Source organism: Capra hircus, chromosome 21, assembly GCF_001704415.2.
Source record: "Capra hircus breed San Clemente chromosome 21, ASM170441v1, whole genome shotgun sequence".
NCBI lineage: Eukaryota > Metazoa > Chordata > Mammalia > Artiodactyla > Bovidae > Capra > Capra hircus.
The window spans coordinates 166,752-186,786 of record NC_030828.1 but is presented as its reverse complement, the minus strand read 5'-3'; positions in this window follow the sequence as shown (position 1 = coordinate 186,786).

Here is a 20,035-nt window from a genome sequence, read left to right as displayed (position 1 = left end):
GGGGAATCCCCTGGCCTCTTTCCAAGCAGAAACCCCGGATGGAGTCCCTTGGAGTGAGTGGGCTTTCCCAGCCAGGGCCCGTGCCCCAGACCCCCAAGGTCTCCTCGGGGTGGATGGGCAGTTAGGGGGCTTTGGTTTGTGGCCCTCCCACACAGCAGGGATTGGGATCAACCCCAGGTTGATCAATCAGAGGCCCTCACCAGTGCCAAGAGAGCTAACAGCCCGGGATCTCCCCTAGGTCCCTTTGAAGTGGCCACCCACACCCCCTTTCCTAGCCTGCCTTGCCTTCCAAACTGCTCTGGGGTTTCCCGCCTTTTCACATTCTACAGGTCCCTTGGCCTCAGTTGCCCCCAGCCGGCTCCTCCAAGGCATTCCAGGACACTGGACGCTCTCTCCAGTGCCTCCACCTAGATCCCTTGCTGTCCTTGCCTTCGTTTCTCCCCACCCCTCCCCAGCTCCTCCATGCCCTCTTGGTGTCCTTTCCCTACAGCAGTCCCCGACCACCACCCCCGAGGGCTTTGAGTTGCCTGGAGCCCAAGGCTCCGGCCAGAGACATGAAGGGTCAGCATCTGGAACAGCAGCTCACACAATTTGGGGCTTTTCTCATGTGAAGCTGGAGGCCTGCACCTCCCCAGGCAACCCCCCAGCCCAAGTGTCCTGGAGATACCCGCCAAAGGGGAGGGTGTATCCCCTACTGTTGGGAAGGAGGTTCCACTAAGCCAAGGAAAGAAGCATGGACGTTATGGACAGAGTGAAGCCCTGACCTGTGCCATCAGTGGGACGTGGAAAGAGTGTTTACTCTCTCAGAGAGACAGAGGGCAGCGAGCAGGTTGAGGAGGATGAGGAGGATGAGGAAGGAGTCAGGAGGCAGGAGCAGACAAAGAAGGAAGAAGGCTGCATGAAGCAACAAGGGGGATGGATGATGAGAGGCACTTCTCTTTTCGCTGTTAACAGGGCGAAAAGAGTGAGTTGAAGAGGAAGGGATGAACCCAAGCAACACACCCTCAGTGTGTGCTGCTATTCTTTGGCCAGTGTGTGCAGTGTATTCTTTGGCCACCCAGGTTTCTAAACCTACCACGGGGGTTCACATGGGAAAAGGCAGGGGTTCGTATGGACTTCAAAACCACTGGGTCGATGAATTCAGGAACGGGTTTGCAAGTAAAGAACTTCTGTATGTCTGCGGGTGACAGGAGAATGCTGGTTGCAGGGTGAGCTCAGTCACCCCGTAGTGGGAAGGTCAGAGAGAGACACGGAGATGACTGGCCTTTGCTGATATACCGGTCATGTGTGTACACATGGACATGGTCGAGTCTGGTCAAGAAAGAAGTCGTGTGGGTAGGTCCCTACTGATGACTCAGAGGCTCTGACCTCCCGACACCCGCCCAGAGCAGGCACCTTGAAACCGAGGGAAACGTGTCCCTGACGCACCATTCTAGGGATACCTGCAGGGTTTGTTGGGGGCTTGATGCTGAGTCCCAGGTTTGGGCTCAGCCCCTCCCCTCCCCCAACCCACCTCTCCCTCCCACTGTACCCAACTCTCCCTGCCTCCCTCCCTCCCTCTCTCTCCCTCTCCCACTCAGCCTTCCCCAACTCTCTCCCTTCACCCCACTCTCTCCCTTTGCCCCTACCCATTCCCACCACCCACTCATTCCCTCCCAACTTGCATCTCCCTACGTTTCAACCTTTTCACTCCCCCATCTCCTGTTCTCCCTCCATTTGCTTCCCCTGGCATAGGGAAGGAGTTCTCCTGGGTGGACTGCTGGAAGGGTGAGACCAGAAAACAGAAGGGCCAGACCCAAAGCACCTGTGTGGGGTACGGGGTTTCTCTCTTGGGTTCATGGAATATTCCCTCTGAGGCAACCTCTTGGTCACTGCCAGGCAGGGATTACTTGAGGCTTCATGTAGGGTGTCCCTGTTGGGGGTGGGGCCCCGCTTCCCAAAGGTCCAGCTGTCGGGTTTGTCCCCACAGTTGTTGGTAGACATCCCGTCGGTATTCTCTCCTCTTCCCACACACAAATCAGCTCCCCCTTCCTGGACCATCCCAAGCAAGGAGACCTAAATGTGGATAGGGGAAGAAGGTGCCCCTCCCTTCCCCTCCCTCTAAGCCCAAGGGCCTAGGGAGCCTGACAGCATGTCGAGGAGGGCCTGGTAATCCTCCTCACTGAGGGGTGCTTCCAGGATGGCCTCAACTCCCTCCTCCCCCACAGAATCCCTCGGAGAAAACTGGGGCTTTTCCCAGGTGGCCGTGGCAGTGAAAATTTCCTCTAGGAGGTCGGGTGAACCAGGGAAGCCTGGGTGGGCCCCTGCGATGACAGGAGACGACCCCAGAAAAGGACTCGGTGAGCCTGGGGTGCCCGGGGCAGCCAGGAGCTCGTCTTGAAGGCTGGGTGAGCCTGGGAGGGCGAGTTGTGCCATTCATCAGCACAGGGCCCCAGGGAAGGCCCCAGCATGGCACGGATGCCAGTGGCAGCCAAGATTTTCTCTAAGAGGCTGGGTGTGCCGGCGTGAGCTTGTTGTTGCACTGCGATTGCAGAGCCCTCCAGGGAAGGCCCCAGCCCGTGGTTGCCAAGAGCTTGTCTGGGAGGCTTGGTGCGCCTGGGAGGGCAGGGTCCACCCTTTGGTCAGCAGCCGCCCCCAGGGAAGGCCTTGGTGAGGCCGGGACGCCTGTGGCCGCCAAGAGGCTGTGCCTGGGTGGGCAGGGTCCACTCGTTGGTTGGCTGCGGCGGCCGGGGAAGGAGTCTTCATGTCTGAGATGCCCGTGGCCCCCAAGAGCTCATCTAGGAGGCTCATCGAGCTTGAATGGCTGTGGGGCTGGGGCAGTGGCTCCTGCAGAGGGGCCACGCCTTAATAGTAGGGTGACTCTGGACAGCGCAGGATGAGGCCCGTCACAACTTACATGGAGAGTGGTCTTTCTGAGGCAACATGAGCAGGTCCCTGAGGTCCCCTTTCTAACTCAAGTAGGACCCCAATTTTCCTGCTGCAACTTGAGTAAAATCAGGAGCTTCTCCCTTCAACGAGAGATGGGGTTCTTTTCCAATGCAGCATCTCGAGAGACATCCCACCTTCCCTCTTGAGCCTCGAAAAGGTCCTTGACACCCTTGAGGCAACTCAAGAAGTTCCCCGACATACCCGTCTCCACTCAAGAGGAACACCGAGGGTCCTGGCACATCTCAAGAAGAGCCCCGGTTTACCTCCTCATCTCGAGATGAAGGTCCATTTCCCTGCTTCGTTGGGAAAGTAATCCTGGCGTTCTGAACACCGCTCAAAGGAGGTGGTCTTAACTTGAAGTTAGAGAGGAACTCCAGGGATCTTGCCACAATTCCCAAAGTCCCTGGTGTCCCAATGCACTCCAGATACAGCTGACTCCCTTGCACTGACTCGACGATCACCCCGAGCATCGACTCAAAACACGATGGCAAGTCTGACATCCCTATGGCACCTTGAGAGAAAGCCACCAATCCCTATGTCAACTTGACAGGAAGCCTGACACTGCCTTTCCAGCTCGAGAGGAAAGTGGAATTGCATGTCTCCACATGAGTCGAGGCCTGACTACCATATGTAAGTAAAGAGGAACAGCGAGATCCATGTCAGCAGTGCAGAGGGACCCTGAGGTCCTGGCCTCAACTCCACATGAGGACCTCAAGCCCAGCAGCGACTGGAGAGGAATCCCAAGAGGCCCCTCGCAACTCATATGGAGACTGGACTTTACTGAGGCAACACGAACGGGTCCCTGAGGTCCCCGTCATAATTTGAGAGGAACCCCATGTTTCCTGCCACAACTCGAGAAAAACCAGGAGATTCTCAACAAAGGCAAGTTGAAGCCCTTTTCCCCTATGGCGTCTTGAGAGAAAACCCACCTCCCCTCTTGAGCCCTGAAAGGGTCCTTGACACCATTAAGGCAACTCAAGAAGTTCCACTACATACCCATCTCCAGTGGAGAGGAACACCGAGCGTCCTGCCACAACTCAGGAAGAGCACCGGTTTTCCCTCCTCATCTTGAAATGACGGTCCATTTCCCTGCTTCTTTGGGTAAGGAATCCTGGCTTTCCCGTCTCACCTCAAGAGGAGGTGGTCTTAACTTGGACCACGAGAGGAAGTCCAGGGCTCATGTCACAATTCCAAAAGACCTTGATGTCGAATCCATTCAGATACACCTTACTCCATTGCAATGACTTAACGGTCAGCCCGAGGATTGACTCAAAACACGATGGCAGTTATGAAAGCCTGGTGGCAACTTGAGAGAAAGCCAGCGATCCCTATGACAACTCACCAGGAAGCCTGACACTGCTTTTCTAGCTCGAGAGGGAAGCAGACTTTCATGCCTCCAAGGAGATGAGGACTGACTTCCTTGTGAAAACATCAGAGGAACCCTGAGAACCCTGAGATCCAGCACTGGAGAGGAAACCTGAGATTCTGGCCTCAACTCTAGATGAGGACCTCGGCTGCTGCACCCACTGGAGAAGAATCTCAAGAGGCCCCTCGCAACACACATGGAAAAGAGACTTTCCTGAGGTAATACGAGCGGGTCCCTGAGGTCCCATTCATAACTCAAGAGGAACCCCATGTTTCCAGCCGCAACTCGAGAAAAACTAGGAGACTCTCCCCTCAAGGAGAGATGAGGCCCTTTTCCGTTGCAGCTTCTCGAGAGAAATCCCATCTTCCCTCTTGAGTCGCAAAAGGGTCCTTGACACCCTTGAGACAACTAAAGAAGTTCCTCGACATACCTGTCTCCACTCAAAAGGAACAATGAGGATCCTGGCACAACTCAAGAGCCCCGGTTTTCCCTCCTCATCTCGAGATAAGTTTCCATTTCTCTGCTTCACTGGGAATGGATTTCCGGCATTCCCGTCGCACCTCAAGATAGGCGGTCTCAACTTGACACTCGAGAGGAACTCCAGGGGTCGTGCCACAATTTGAAAAGACCCTGATGTCCCAATCCACTCCAGATACACCTGACTCCTCTGCACTGACTCGACAGTTACTCCAAACATCGAATCAAAACACAATGGCAGGTGTGACAGCCCTCTGGCACATCGAGAGAAAGCTACCGAACCCTATGCCAACTTGACAGGAAGCATGGCACTGCTTTTCCAGCTCGAGAGGAAATTGGATTTGCATGACTCCACACGAGACGGGTCCTGACTCCCCTGTGGAGACTCCAAAGGAACCCCAGATTCATGTCAGCACTGGAGAGGAAACCTGAGGTTCTGGTCTCAACTCAAGATGAAGAAAGCGGCCCCGGCAGCAACTGGAGAGGAATCCCAAGAGGCCCCTCGCAACTGGCATAGAGACTGGACTTTCATGAGGCAACACGAGCGGTTCCCTGAAGTCCTCATCTTAACTCGAGGGGAACCCCGAGTTTCCTGCTGCAACTTGAGAAAAACCAGGAGATTCTCCCCCTCAATGCAAGATGAGGCCCTTTTCCACTCTGGTGTCTCGTGAGAAATCCCACCTTCCCTCTTGAGCCTTGAAAGGGTCTTAACACCCTTAAGGCAACTCAAGAAGTTTCCCAACATACCCGTCTCAATCGAGAGGAACACCGAGGGTCCCGCCACAACTCAAGAACAGCTCCAGTTTTCCCTCCTCATCTCTAGATGAGGGTCCATTTCTCTGCTTTGTAAGGAAAGAAATCCAGGCGTTCCAGTCACACCTCAAGAGAAGGCGGTTTCAACTTGAACCTCGAGAGGAACTCCAGGGGTTTTGCCACCATTCCAAAAGACCCCAATGTTTCAATCCACTCCAGATACACCTGACTCCCCTGCACTGACCCGACGGTCACCCCGAGGATCAACTCAAAACACGATGGCAGGTGTGACAGCCCTGTGGCACCAGGAGGGGAAGCCACCGATTCCTATGTAAACACGACAGGAAGCCTAACACTGCTTTGACAGCTCAAGAAGGAAAGCGGACTTGGATGTCTCCACTTGAGACGAGGCCTGACTCCCCTGTGGAAACTCCAGAGGAACCCCGAGGTCATTGTCAGCACTGGAGAGGAACGCTGAAGTTCCAGCCTCATCACCAAATGAGGACCACGACCAGGCAGCGACTGGAAAGGAATCTCGAGAGGCCCCTCATAACTCACATGGAGACTGGAGTTTCCTGAGGCGACACGAGTGGGTTCCTGAGGTCCCCATCATAACACGAGAGGAATCCCACGTTTCCTGCTGCAACTCGAGAAAAACGAGGAGATTCTCCCCTTAATGCGAGGTGAGGCCCTTTTTCACTGCCACATCTTGAGAGAAATCCCACCTTCCCTCTTGAGCCTCGAAAGGGTCCGTGACACCATTGAGGCAACTCAAAAACTTTCGCGACATACTCGTCTCTACTCTAAAGGCCCATCGAGGGTCCCAACACAACTTAGGAAGAGCCCTGGTTTTCCCTCCTCATCTCGAGATGAGGGTCCATTTAACTGCTTTGTTGGGAAAGGAATCCCGGCGTTCCTGTCGCACCTCAAGAGGAGGCGTTCTCAACTTGAACCTCGAGAGGAACTCCAGGGGTCGTGCCACAATCCCAAAAGACCCCGATGTCCCAATGCACTAAAGATACAACTGACTCCCCTGCACAGACTCGACAGTCACCCCGAGGATCGACTCAAAACACGATGGCAGGTGTGACAGTCCTGTGGCACCTCAAGAGAGAGCCCCCATCCCTATGTCAACTCGACAGGAAGCCTGACACTGCTTTTCCAGCTCGACAGGAAAACGGACTTGCATGTCTCCACACGAGACGAGGCCTGACTCCCCTGTGGAAACTCCAGAGGAAGTCTGAGATACATGTCAGCACCAGAGAGGAAACCTGAGGTTCCGGCCTCAAAAACAGATGAAGATCTCGGCCTTGAGAGTGACAGGAGAGGAATCCCGAGAGGCCCCTGGCAACTCGCATGGAGACTGGAATTTCCTGAGGCAACATGAGCGGGTCCCTGACGTCCTCTTCGTAATTCAAGAGGAACCCCAAGTTTGCTGCCACAACTCGAGAAAAACCAGGAGATTCTCCCCTCAAAGTGAGAGGAGGCCCTTTTCCGCTGTTGTGTCTCAAAAGAAATCCCACCTTCCCTCCTGAGCCTCGAAAGGGTCCTTGACACCCTTGATGCAACTCAAGTTCCCTGACATACACTTCTCCACTAAGAGGAACCCCCATGGTCCCGACACAACTCAAGAAGGCCCCGTTGTCCCCTCCTCATCTTGAGATGAAGGTCCATTTCCTTGCTTTGTCAAGAAAGGTTTCCCTACGTTCTCTTTGCACCTCAAGAGGAGGCAGTCTCAACTTGAAAGTCAAGAGGAACTCCAGGGGTCGTGCCACCATTCCAAAAGACCCCGATGTCCCAATCCACTCCAGATACACCTGATTCCCCTGCACTTACTCGACTATCATCCTGAGTAGCAACTCACAACACGATGACACGTGTGACAGCCTGCCGGGTGCCAGTGTGAGGAATCCTGCCCATGGCAAAGGTCATGAGAAAGTAAGCATGACATAAGCAAAGGCATTATCTGGCTTCAGGGGTTCCTCCTGATTTTCCTGAGCTTCTACCCCCCCAAACCAGAGTCTGCCTGCCTTATTGTACTGTGCTTCCCACTCTTCTGACATCAACATGGGCTTTTCCCCACCAATTTTCTCTGGAAAAAGTTAACTTAGAGCTCCTACTGGTCTCTTGCATATGAAATTAATGTTTCAGCTCAAATCCCTCTGATGGCTCTCAAACTTGCCTGACAGATTCCCCCGGACTTTTACAACTTGTGATTGTTTACAGCCCCACAACCGCGAGAGGCATGAAGCTTAAATCATCTTAAAGTACAGAGCCTTTTCTAAAAAGCTAAGAATTATTTTGGTGATGGGTTTCACTGTTGAGTCAAATACTGCTGCCAGGCCTCCATATTCTTTATCTTTTATGTACCTGAAGGATATTAATCAATATAATTGGGATACAAAAAAGGAATATAGTTGTTTTGATGTTAGCAATACTAGATTTTTGAGCTAATTAATTTTCTCTTTGTTATAAATCACTGTACTCCTCTTTCTTTGTTATAAATTGTTGTGTCCTTGCTATGTAAGAAGGTAATTTTATTAACTACTTTCTGAGAGTGGCACCAGACTTTGGGAAGAACAACACTTTTAAGGTTTTCTGGTTGACAGACTCTTATCAGAAAAGGGCAGTAAAATGTTAATTTGCCCTCTGGCCAGAAGGTGATGTAAATCACCTACGACTTGTGTATATAGCTAGGTATGCAAAGAGAATGCCTGGTCTCAATAAGAGTCAGGGCTGCTGATGCTGCATAATTTTGGATTATCCATTGATCTCTATGTACAACCAAAGGTATAAAAAGCTTTTCTGGACAATAAAAGATGGACCCGTTTCTCAGACCAGGTTTTTGAACTGGTTTCTTGGAAATCTGGGTCCCCACATGTTTACTTCCTCTCTCTCTCTTTCTCCCTCTCCCTCCCTCTCCTTTTCAGGCTGAATTCCTTCAGGAGCATGGAGGCTCACCTCGTCTACTTACTTGCCCTGGCTGCTAAGACCCACGTGAGAGGGAGCCCAAGGCAGGGGATCCTCCACTATTCAAGTGGACACTGGTGGCCTAACATAGATGGTGCAAACCTCTTGTTTTGAGGTTTTATTAGTTTTCCACGTTAACCATGTTATTCAGCCTCTTTTCTATATTAATTTTCCTACTATAATATTTTTTCCTAATCTGTCTTATATTTCTAATTAAATAGCCCTTTCTCAGACTCCGACTCCATCCCCACTTCGAATTCCCTCTATCTAGATGGGTGGGACCCTGGCAAAAGCCCTGTAGCACTTCAAGAGAAAGCCACAGATCCCTATGTCAACTCGACAGGAAGCCTGACACTACTGTTACAGCTAGGGAGGAAAGCGAACTTGCATGTCTCCATACGAGATGAGGCCTGACTGCCCTGTTGAAACGCCATAGGAATACTGAGATCCATGTCAGCAGTGGAGATGAACACCGAGGTTCTGGCCTCAGCTCCAGATGAGGACATAGGACCTGGCACCGACTGCAGAGGAATCTGGAGTGGCCCCTCGCAATTCACATGGAGACTGAACTTTCCTGAGGCAGCCCGTGCAGGTCCCTGAGGTCCCTGAGGTTCCCGTTGTAACTCAAGAGGAACACAAATTTTAGTGTTGCAACTCGAGAAAAACCAGGAGATTCTCCCCTCAATGCAAGATGAGGCCCTTTTCCGCTGCAGCATCTCGAGAAAAATCCCACCATCCCCCTTGAACATCAAAAGGGTTTTTGACACCCTTGATGTAACTCAAGAAGTTCTCTGATATACCTGTCTCTACTTGAAGGAACACCGAGGGTCCCGCCACAACTCAAGAAGAGCCACGTTTTTCCCTCTTCATCTAGAGATGAGGGTCCATTTCCCTGCTTCTTTGGGAAAGGAATCCCGGCGTTCCTGTCGCAAGTCAAGAGGAGGCGGTCTCAACTTGAAAGTCGAGAGGAATGTCAGGGGTCGTGCCACCATTAAGAAAGAACCCTATGTCCCAATCCACTCCAGATACACCTGATTCCCCTGCACTGACTCGATGGTCACCCCGAGGATCGAATCAAAACATGATGGCACGTGTGACAGCCCTGTGGAACCTTGAGAGAAAGCCCCAGATCCCTATGTCAGCTGTACAGGAAGACTGAGACTACTGTTACAGCCTGAGAGGAAAGTGGACTTGCATGTCTGCACAAGAGACGAGCCATGACCCCCTATTGAAACTTCTGGGGAATTTCGAGTTCTATGTCAGCACTGGAGAGGAAGTCTGAGGTACCGACCTCAGCTCCAGATGAGGACCTAGGACCCGGCACTGAATGGAGAGGGATCCTGAGAGGTGCCTCAAAACTCGGATGGAGACTGGAGTTTCCTGAGGTCACACGAGCGGGTCCCTGAAGTTCCCGTCGTAACTCGAAAGGAACCCCAAGTTTCCTGGGGCAACTCGAGAAAAACCAGGAGATTCTCCCCTCAACGAGAGATGAGGCCCTTTCCCACTGCGGGTCTCCAGCAAAATCCCACCATCCCTCTTGCTCCTAGAAAGGGTCCTTGAAACCCTTGGTGAAACTGAAGAAGTTCCCTGGCATACACATCTCCACTCCTGAGGAACACCGAGGGTCCTGCCACAACTCAAGAGGAGCCCCATTTTTCCCTCCTCATTTCGAGATGGGGGTCCCTTTCTCTGTTTCATCGAGAAAGGAATCCTGGTGTTCCTGTCACAAGTCAAAAGGAGGCGCTCTCAACTTGAAAGTAGAGAGGAACTCCAAGGGTCGTGCCACCATTCCAAAAGTTCCGATGTCCCAGTCCACTCCAGATATACCTGATTCCCCTGCACTGACTCGACTATCACCCCAAGTATCGACTCAAAACATGATGGCCGGTGTGACAGCCCTGTGGCACCTCAAGAGAAAGCCACAGATCCCTATGACAAATCGACAGCACTCTCTTTGCTGCCTATTTTGGGACCCCACCCCTACCTCCAATAGAAAACTGAAAGGGAGGCTGGAAGGTCACCTTCTCTTATTTAAAAGAGGACACAACTTTCTGGTCCTCTTTTTTCATTTAAGATTCTGGTTCAAGTGCCCTATCTCGGCTTTTTAAGGTGGCTTTGCCTATAATGGCTCCCTGCATTCTTCTCCTTTACTCCCATATGCTTGCGTCATTTTCCCACTTCTGTAGTTGATGGGCACTGTCATTGCTTCAAATTTCCGGACAGATTTATGAAGAGGTCTGTAAAATCTACTCATTTCCTCTCTCTTGTTCAGTGTCTCTCTCTAGACGTGTCTTTCTTTTTCTTTCGAATTTCTGTCTCTGTCTTCCTTTTTCTCTTTCTGTCTCTCCTGTGAATGGATGGATGCCTTTGAACGCACATGGATATTGTTAGCTTAGGGATAGGTTTTAGGGGTAGGTTAGAGTGAGATCAAGTGTTTAGGTTGGAGTTGATGTTGGGGGATGGGACAACGGTGGTGTGTTTTTTCTTGGAGACTTGAGTGCTGTTTATTCTTAGTCTATTTTACATAGGAACCACTTATCAGATACATCACTTGCAAGTCGTCTCTTATGTTCAGTTTACTGTATTTTTGATTTGTGAAAGCATGATTCCCTGGAGGGTCAGATGGTAAAGCATCTGTCCGCAATGTGGTACCCTGGTTTGATCCCTGGGATGGGAAGATCCCCTGGAGAAGGAAATGGCCAACCATTCCAGTACACTTGCCTAGAAAATTCCATGGATGGAGGAGCCAGGTGGACTACAGTCCATGGAGTCACAAAGAGTTGGACACGACTGAGCCACATCATTTTACTTGTGGTTGGCACACAGATCTGTAATTTCAACACCACTAAAGGTTGTGTGTAGGTAGAGGAGGGCCGAGAGGAGCTACTCCACGTTCAAGGTCAGGAGGGGCGGCCCTGATGGGATACCCCTCTTCCAAGGTAAGGAGCAGAGGCTGCTCTTTTCTGGAGCAGCTATGAATAGATACTCCACGACCAAGGTAAGAGAAACCCAAGTAAGATGGTAGGTGTTGTGAGACGGCATCAGAGGACAGACACACTGAGATCACAATCACAGACAAGTAGCCAATCTGATCACATGGACCACAGTCTTGTCTAACTCAATGAAACTAGGCCATGCCGTGAGGGGCCACCCAAGGCGGCTGTCATGATGGAGAGGGCTGAGAAGATGTCGTCCACTGGAGAAGGGAATGGAAAACCATTTCAGTATTCTTGCCTTGAGAACCCCATGAACAGTATGAAAAGGCAAAATGAGAGGATACTGAAAGAGGAACTCCCAGGTCGGTTCAGTTCAGTTCATTACAGTCTCTCAATCATGTCAGACTCTTTGCGACACCATGAATTGCAGTGTGCCAGTCCTCTCTGTCCATCACCAACTCCCAGAGTTCACTCAGACTCCCATCCATCGTGTCAGTGATGCCATCCAGCCATCTCATCCTCGGTCGTCCCCTTTTCCTCCTGCCAGCAATCCCATGTCAGTAAGTGCCCATATGCTACTGGAGATCAGTGGAGAAATACCTACAGAAAGACTGAAGGGATGGAGCCAAAGCAAACACAGTACCCAGTGTGGATGTGACTGGTGAAACAAGAAAGGCCAGATGCTGTAAAGAGCAATATTGCATAGGAACCTGGAATGTTAGGTTCAGGAATCAAGGCAAAGTGGAAGTGGTCATACAGGGGATGGCAAGAGTGAACATTGACATTCTAGGAATCAGCGAACTAAAATGGACTGGGATGAGTAAATTTAACTCAGATGACCATGATATCTCTTACTGCGGGCACGAATCCCTTTGAAGAAATGGAGTAGCCATCATGGTCAACAAAAGAATCAGAAATGTAGTACTTGGATGCCCTTTCAAAAACGACAGAATGATCTCTGTTCCTTTCCAAGGCAAACCACTGAATATGAGGTAATCCAAGCCGATGCCCCAACGAGTAATGCTGAAGAAGTTGACGTTGAATGGTTCTATGAAGAATTTCAAGACCTTTTTGAACTAACACCCAATAAGTTGTCCTTTTCATTCTAGGGGACTGGAATGCAAACGTAGAAAGTCAAGAAACACCTAGAGTAATAAGCAAATTTGGCTTTGGAGTACAGAATCAAGCAGGGCAAATAATAGAATTTTGCCAAGAGAACACACTGGTCATAGCAAAGAGCCTCTTCCCACAACATAAGAGAAGACTCTACACGTGGGCCTAATCAGATGGTCAACACTGAAATCAGACTGATTACATTTTTTGCAGCCAAAGGTGGAGAAGCTCCATAGAGTGTGCAGAAACAGGACGGGGAGCTGACTGGTTCAGACTATGAACTTCTTATTGTTAAATGTAGACTTAAATTGAAGAAAGTAGGAAAAACCACTAGACAATTCAGGTATGACCTAAATCAAATCCCTGATGATTATACAGTGGAAGTGAGAAATAGATTTAACAGATTAGATCTGATAGAGTGCCTGATGAACTATAGACCGAGGTACTATAGACCGACATTGTACAGGAAGAGGGATCAAGACCATCCCCAAGATAAAGAAAGGCAAGAAACAAAATGGCTGTCTGAGGAGGCCTTACAAATAGCTGTGAACAGAAGAGAAGAGAAAAGCAAAGGAGAAAGGGAAAGATATAAACATCTGAATGCATTGTTCCAAAGAATAGCAAGGAGAGATAAGAAAGCCTTCAAGAGCGAACAATGCAAAGAAATAGAGGAAAACAACAGAGTGGTAAAAACTAGAGATCTCATGAAGAATAATAGAGATACCAAGGGCTCATTTCATGCAAAGATGGGCTCGATAAAGACAGAAATGGTATGGACCTAACAGGAGCAGAATATATTAAGAAGAAGTGGCAAGAATTCACAGAAAAACTGTACCAAAAAGACCTTCACGACCCAGATAATCACGATGCTGTGGTCACTCACCTAGTATCAGACATCCTGGAATGTGAAGACAAGTGGGCCTTAACATCACTATGAATAAACTAGTGGAGGTGATGGATTTCCAGTGGAGCTCTTTCAAATCCTGAAGGATGATGCTGTGAAAGTGCTGCGCTCAATATGCCAGAAAATTTGGAAAACTCAGCAGTGGCCACAGGCCTGGAAAAGGTCAGTTTTCATTCCAAGGCCAAAGAATGCTCAAACTACTGCACAGTTGCACTCATCTCACACGCTAGTACAGTAACACTCAAAATTCTCCAAGTGAGTCTTCAGCAATATATGAACCTTGAACTTCCAGATATTCAAGCTAGTTTTAGAAAAGGCAGAGGAACCAGAGATCAAATTGCCAACATCCGCTGCATCCTCAAAAAAGCAAGAGAGTTCGAGAAAAACATATATTTCTGCTTTATTGACCATGCCAAAGCCTTTGACTGTGTGGATCACAATAAAGTGTTGGAAAATTTTCAAGAGATGGGAATACCAGACCACCTGACCTGCCTCTTGAGAAACTTATATGCAGGTCACGAAGCAAAAGTTATAACTTGACATGGAACAATATACTGGATCCAAATAGGGAAAGGAGTACTTCAAGGCTGTATATTGTCCCCCTGCTTCTATAACTTATATGCAGAGAACATCATAAAAAAGTCTTGGCTGGAAGAAGCACAAGCTGGAATCAAGATTGCCGGGAGATCTATCAATAACCTCAGATATGCAGATGACAACATCCTTACGGCAGAAACTGAAGAGGAACTAAAGCACTTCTTGATGAAAGTGAAAGAGGAGAGTGAAAACGTTGGCTTCAAGCTCAACATTCAGAAAACTAAGATCATGGCCTCTGTCCTGTCATGTCATAGCAAATAGATGGGAAATTGTGGAAATCGTGTCAGATATTATTTTGAGGGGGCTCCAAAATCACTGCAGATGGTGACTGCAGCCATGAAATTAAAAGATGCTTACTCCTTGGAAGGAAAGTTATGACCAACCTAGACAGCACATTGAAAAGCAGAGACATTAATTACTTTGCCAACAAAGTTCCATCTAGTCAAGGCTATGGTTTTCCCAGTTGTCATGTATGGATGTGAGAGTTGGACTGTAAAGAAAGCTGAGTGCTGAAGCACAGATGCTTTGGAACTGTGGTGTTGGAGAAGACTCTTGAAAGTCACTTGGATTGCAAAGAGATCCAGCCAACCCATTCTGAAGGAGGGCAGCCCTGGAATCGCTTTGGATGGAATGATGCTAAATCTGAAACTCCAGTACTTTGGCCACTTCATGCGAAGAGTTGACTCATTGGAAAAGACTCTGATGCTGGGAAGGATTGGGGGCAGGAGGAGAAGAGGACGACAGAGGATGAGATGGCTGGATGGCATCACTGACTCGATGGACATGTGTCTGAGTGGACTCCGAGGGTTGCTGATGGACAGGGAGGCCTGGCGTGCTGCGATTCATGGCGTCGTAGAGACTCGGACAAGACTGAGAGACTGAACTGAACTGAAAATGCAAAGAAATAGAGGAGGCCTATTGGGGCTATTTTGCACCCATTGGGAAAGTAAATTGGATCCCTGCCTCACAAAACACCACCAGAGCAATTAAGACACATATGAAGAACCAACAATTGAAAGGAAAATTGGGCAAATTTTATAACAATTTCTGATGAGTGAATAACTTACTTTATAATCGAGGTATTATGCATTTTTAAAGATTTGTTACTTCAAGGTGGACAGCAACCTGATTGAGGAGTTCAGTGTCTCAGGGGCTTCCTCAGACAAAACTGACTCCATTTGAGGGGCCCTGGACCATGTTCTCTACTCAGAACAGGCCAGAATCCAGTAAACACAGAGCAGCATATGGTGGTACTAGTGGGTATTTTTTCACTGAATCAATTATTCTACTATGACACACAAAAGAAGCCTAGATGCTAGGAGGGGGATCTCCAAACCTATCTTCAAACAGGAGGCCTTGCTTCCTTGAATAGTGTTGCATGAAACTACACTTGGGAAGGGAAGAGGTGTGTCATGAATATTTTGTCTGCAGAGAACAAAGTGCAGAGACGTTTTGTAAGCTCAGCCCAGGACACGGAGCACAAGGACACAGTGACCTGATTCTCAGCCCTGCTCTTGGGGTATTGCACTGTCTCCACCCCTGACATATGGTGAGGCTCTCACAGGTGTCCTGGAGAGTATGGACACATGACCTGAATCTGTCCAATCTGTGTGTTCCTTCCTCCCTAGCTACCGTGATGGATTCAGGACATGGGCAGTGACCAATCTGGATCCAGGACTGGGACTCAGGCTGCAATCAAGGGGAAGAGGTGCTCTGGTTCTGCTGGAAGTGGCAGGGCTGGTGAGGTCAGTCTACAACAGTGGGAGGAGCATGAGGTCAGCCTGGGGTGACTGGTGACCTTTCTGCTCCTGTCAGGGCAGAGACACCGGCTTGAGAATGAGGGCGCTGCTGAGCCCAGGGTTTGAGAGCCTGGCTCCTGCTGTGGTCCCGAAGCTCGACCTGAGACCTGAGGGAAGCCATCTGCCTGGGGAGTCCTCCTGCTTATCTGTGAGCTTGTGGAACCACACCAGTTTTTCTGTCCAGTGGGCTAAGTGGAGACCCTGCAAAAGCAAGTGTGTGGGTTTTGGCTGGCTTCAGGAAAGAAACACCAGATGGCACTGGAGGACTCCAGTCTAATCTGGGTTCAGGGGATAGCTCTTTCAAGTAAAGGAACAAGTTCTTCAATCATGTCCGACTGTTTGAGAACCCATAGATTATAGGATCCATGGAATTCTGCAGGCAAGATTACTGGAGTGGGCAGGCTTTCCCTTCTCCAGGGGGTCTTCCAAACACAGGGGTCGAACACAGGTCTAAACTTTAACCTCGAGACAAACTTCAGGGGTCGTCCCACAATTCAAAAAGACCCCGTTGTCCGAATCCACTTCAGAAAAACCTTATTCTCCGGCACTGACTCGACTGTCACCCCAAGTGCCAACTCAAAATATGATGGCAGGTGTGAAAGCCCTTTGGCTCCTCAAGAGTAAGCCACAGAACCGTATGCCAACTCGACAGGAAGCCAGACACTACTTTTACGCCTCAAGAGGAAAGCGCACTTCCATGTCTCCACACGAGACGAGGCCTGAAACCACTGTGGAAACTCCACAGGAACCCCTAAATCCATGTCAGCACTGGAGAAGAATCCTGAGGTTCTGGCCTCAGCTCCAGATGAGGACCTAGGTGCTGGCACTGACTGGAGAGGAATACCGAGAGGCCCCTTGCAACTCACATGGAGACAGGACTTTCCTGAGGCAACATGAGCAGGTCCCTGAGGTCCCCATTGTAACTCAAGAGGAACCCCATGTTTCCTGCAGCAACTCGAGAAAAACCAGGAGATTCTCCCCTCAATGCATGATGAGGTCCTTTTCCACTGTGGCATCTCAAAAGAAATCTCACCTTCCCTCTTGAGCCTCGAAAGGGTCCTTGAGACCCTTGATGCAACTCAAGCAGTTCTGCAACATATCCATCTCCACTCGAGAGGAACACCGAGGGTCCCACCACAACTTACGAAGAGCCCTGTTTTTCCCTCCTCATCTCGAGATGAGGGTCTATTACCCTGCTTCGTTGGGAAAGGAATCCCGGTGTTCCTGTCACACCTCAAATGGAGGCAGTCTCAACTTGAAAGTCGAGAGGAACTCCAGGGATCGTGTCACCATTCTAAGAGACCCCAATATCCCAGTCCACACCAGATACGCCTGTTTCCCCTGCCCTGACTTGACTCTCAAACCGAGTATTGAATCACAACACGATGGCACATGTTCCAGCCCTGTGACCCTCGAGAGAAAGCCACAGATCCCTATGTCAACTCGACAGGAAGCCTAATGCTACTGTTACAGCTCAAGAGGAAAGCGGTCTTGTGTGTCTCCAAACAAGATGATGCCTGACTCGCCTGTGGAAACTCCAGAGGAATCCCGAAATCCATGTCAGCACTGGAGGGGAACCCTGAGGTTCCAGCCTCAGCTCCAGATGAGGACCTAGTTCCTGGCACAGACTGGAGTGGAATCCCGAAAGGCCCCTCGCAACTCTCATGGAGACTGGACTTTCCTGAGGCCACAAGAGAGGGTCCCTGAGTTCCCCGTAATAACTCAAGAGGAACCCCAAGGTTCCTGCTGCAACTCGAGAAAAATCAGGAGATTCTCCCCTCAACTTGAGATGTGGCCCATTTCCTCTGTGGCATCTCGAGAGAAACACCAACTTCCCTCTTGAGCAATGAAAGGGTCCTTGACACCCTTGATGCAACTCGAGAAGTCCCCGACATACCTGTCTCCACTTGAGAGGAACACTGAGGGTCCTGCCATAACTAAAGAAGAGCCTCATTTTCCCCTCCTCATCTCGAGATGAGGGTCCATTTCTCTGCTGCATTGGGAAAGGAATCCCAGCGTTCCTGTCACACCTCAAGACTTGCCATAGTTCAGCCCCGGTTTATCCAAGGTATTTCAAAGCAGTGACTGTGTGGCAAGAGAGATGTATAGATTTAGAGAGAGATAAGGAAAGAGTTTGCAGTTAAGAGAATAGAGGAGAGAATAGTGTAGTGGGAAACTTATTGAAGAAAATAGGCTGAATAACTTGGTTTATGTGGAGAACTAATAAAACCTCGAGACAAGAGGTTTGCACCATCTACGTTAGGCCACTGGCACCCGTTTGAATAGCGGAGGGTGCCCAGGCTCACGTGGTGAGCCTCCACGCTCCAGATGGGGATTCAGCCTGAAAAGGACAGGGAGGGAGAGGGAGAAAGAGAGAGAGAGATTTGACATGGGGGAAACGAGTCTTTCCAGTGACTGGCCCATCCTTTATTGTTCAGGAACGCTTTGATGCTTTTGGTTGTACATAGAGATCAACGGATAATACAAAGACCAGGCTTTCTCTCTGCATACCTAGCTGTATACAGAAGTCTTAGGTGATTTACATTATCTTCTGGCCAGATGGCCAATTAGCATTTTAAGGCCCTTTTCTGATAAGGGTCTGTTAACCAGAGAACTTATTTGCCTTAATAGTGTTGTTCCTCCCAAAGACTCTTGCCACTCTCAGAAAGCACTAAATAAAGTTACATTCTTACATAGCAAGGACACAACAATGAAAGAGAAGTACAGTGATTTATAACAAAGAGAAAATTATTTAACTCAAAAATCTAGTGTTGCTAACATCAAAACTACTATATTCCTTTTTTTAAATATACCAATTACATTGATTAATATCCTTCTGGTGCCTAAAATATAAAGAATATGGAGGCCTGGCAGCAGTCATTGACTCAACAGTGAAACCCATTACCAATATATTTTTAACTCTTTAATACAGGCTCTGTATCTTTAAGATGTTTCAAGCTTTGTAGCTTTCGCGGGTGGGGGCTGTAAAAAATAACAAGTTGCAAAAGTCCGGGGAACCTGCCAGACAAGTTAGAGAGCCATCAGAGTGATTTGATCTAAAACATTCATTTTATATGCAGGAGACCAGTTAGAGCTGTAAGGTAACTTTTTCCAGAGAAACTTGATCGAGGATAGCCCCTATTAATGTCAGAAGAGTGGAAATCACATTACAATAAGGCAGGCAGACTCTGGATTCTGGGGGTAGATGCTTGAGAAAATTCAGCGAGGCACTCTTAAGGCCTGACTCACCTTTGCCTGTCGGACCCCTTAACCTCATGACATTTGCTAGGGGTGGGACTCCATGTGCTGACTCCTGGCAGAGGCGCTCTGAAATTGAAAGTCGAGAGGAACACTGAGGGTCCCGCCACAACCCAAGAAGAGACCCGGGTTTGCCTCCTCATCTCGAGATGAGGGTCCATTTCCCTGCTTAGTCGGGAAAAGGATCCCTGCATTCCCGTTGCACCTCAAGAGGAAGAGGTCTCAACTTGAAAGTCCAGAGGAACGCCAAGGGTCGTGCCACCATTCCAAAAGACCCCGATGTCCAATACACTCCAGATACACCTGAATCCCCTGCAATGACTAGACTGTCACCCCGCGTATCCACTCACAAAACGATGGCACATGTGACAGCCATGTGGCCCCTCGAGAGAAAGCCACAGATCCCTATGTCAACTTGACAGGAAGCCTGACACTACTGTTACAGCTCTAGAGGAAAGCGGACTTGCATGACTCTACTGGAGATGAGGCCTGACTCCCCTGTCAAAATTCCATAGGAACACTGAGAATCATGTCAGCACTGGAGAGGAACTCTGAGACTCCAGCCTCAGCTACAGATGCAGACATAGGATCCGGCACCGACTGGAGAGGAACCTCGAGAGGCCCCACACAACTCGCATGGAGACTGGACTTCCCTGAGGCAACACGAGTGGATCCCTGAGGTCACCGTCGTAACTCAAGAGGAACCCCAAGTTTCCTGCTTCAACTCAGGAAAAACCAGGAGATTCTCCCCTCAACACGAGATGAGGCCCTTTTCTGCTGTGGCGTCTCGAGAGAAATCCCACCTTCCCTCTTGAGCCTCGAAAGGGTCTTTGACACCCTTGATGGTATTGAAGAAGTTACCCGAAATACTCGTCTCCTCTAAAGAGTAACACCGAAGGTCCCGCCACAAAAAAAAGAAGAGCCCCGTTTTGCC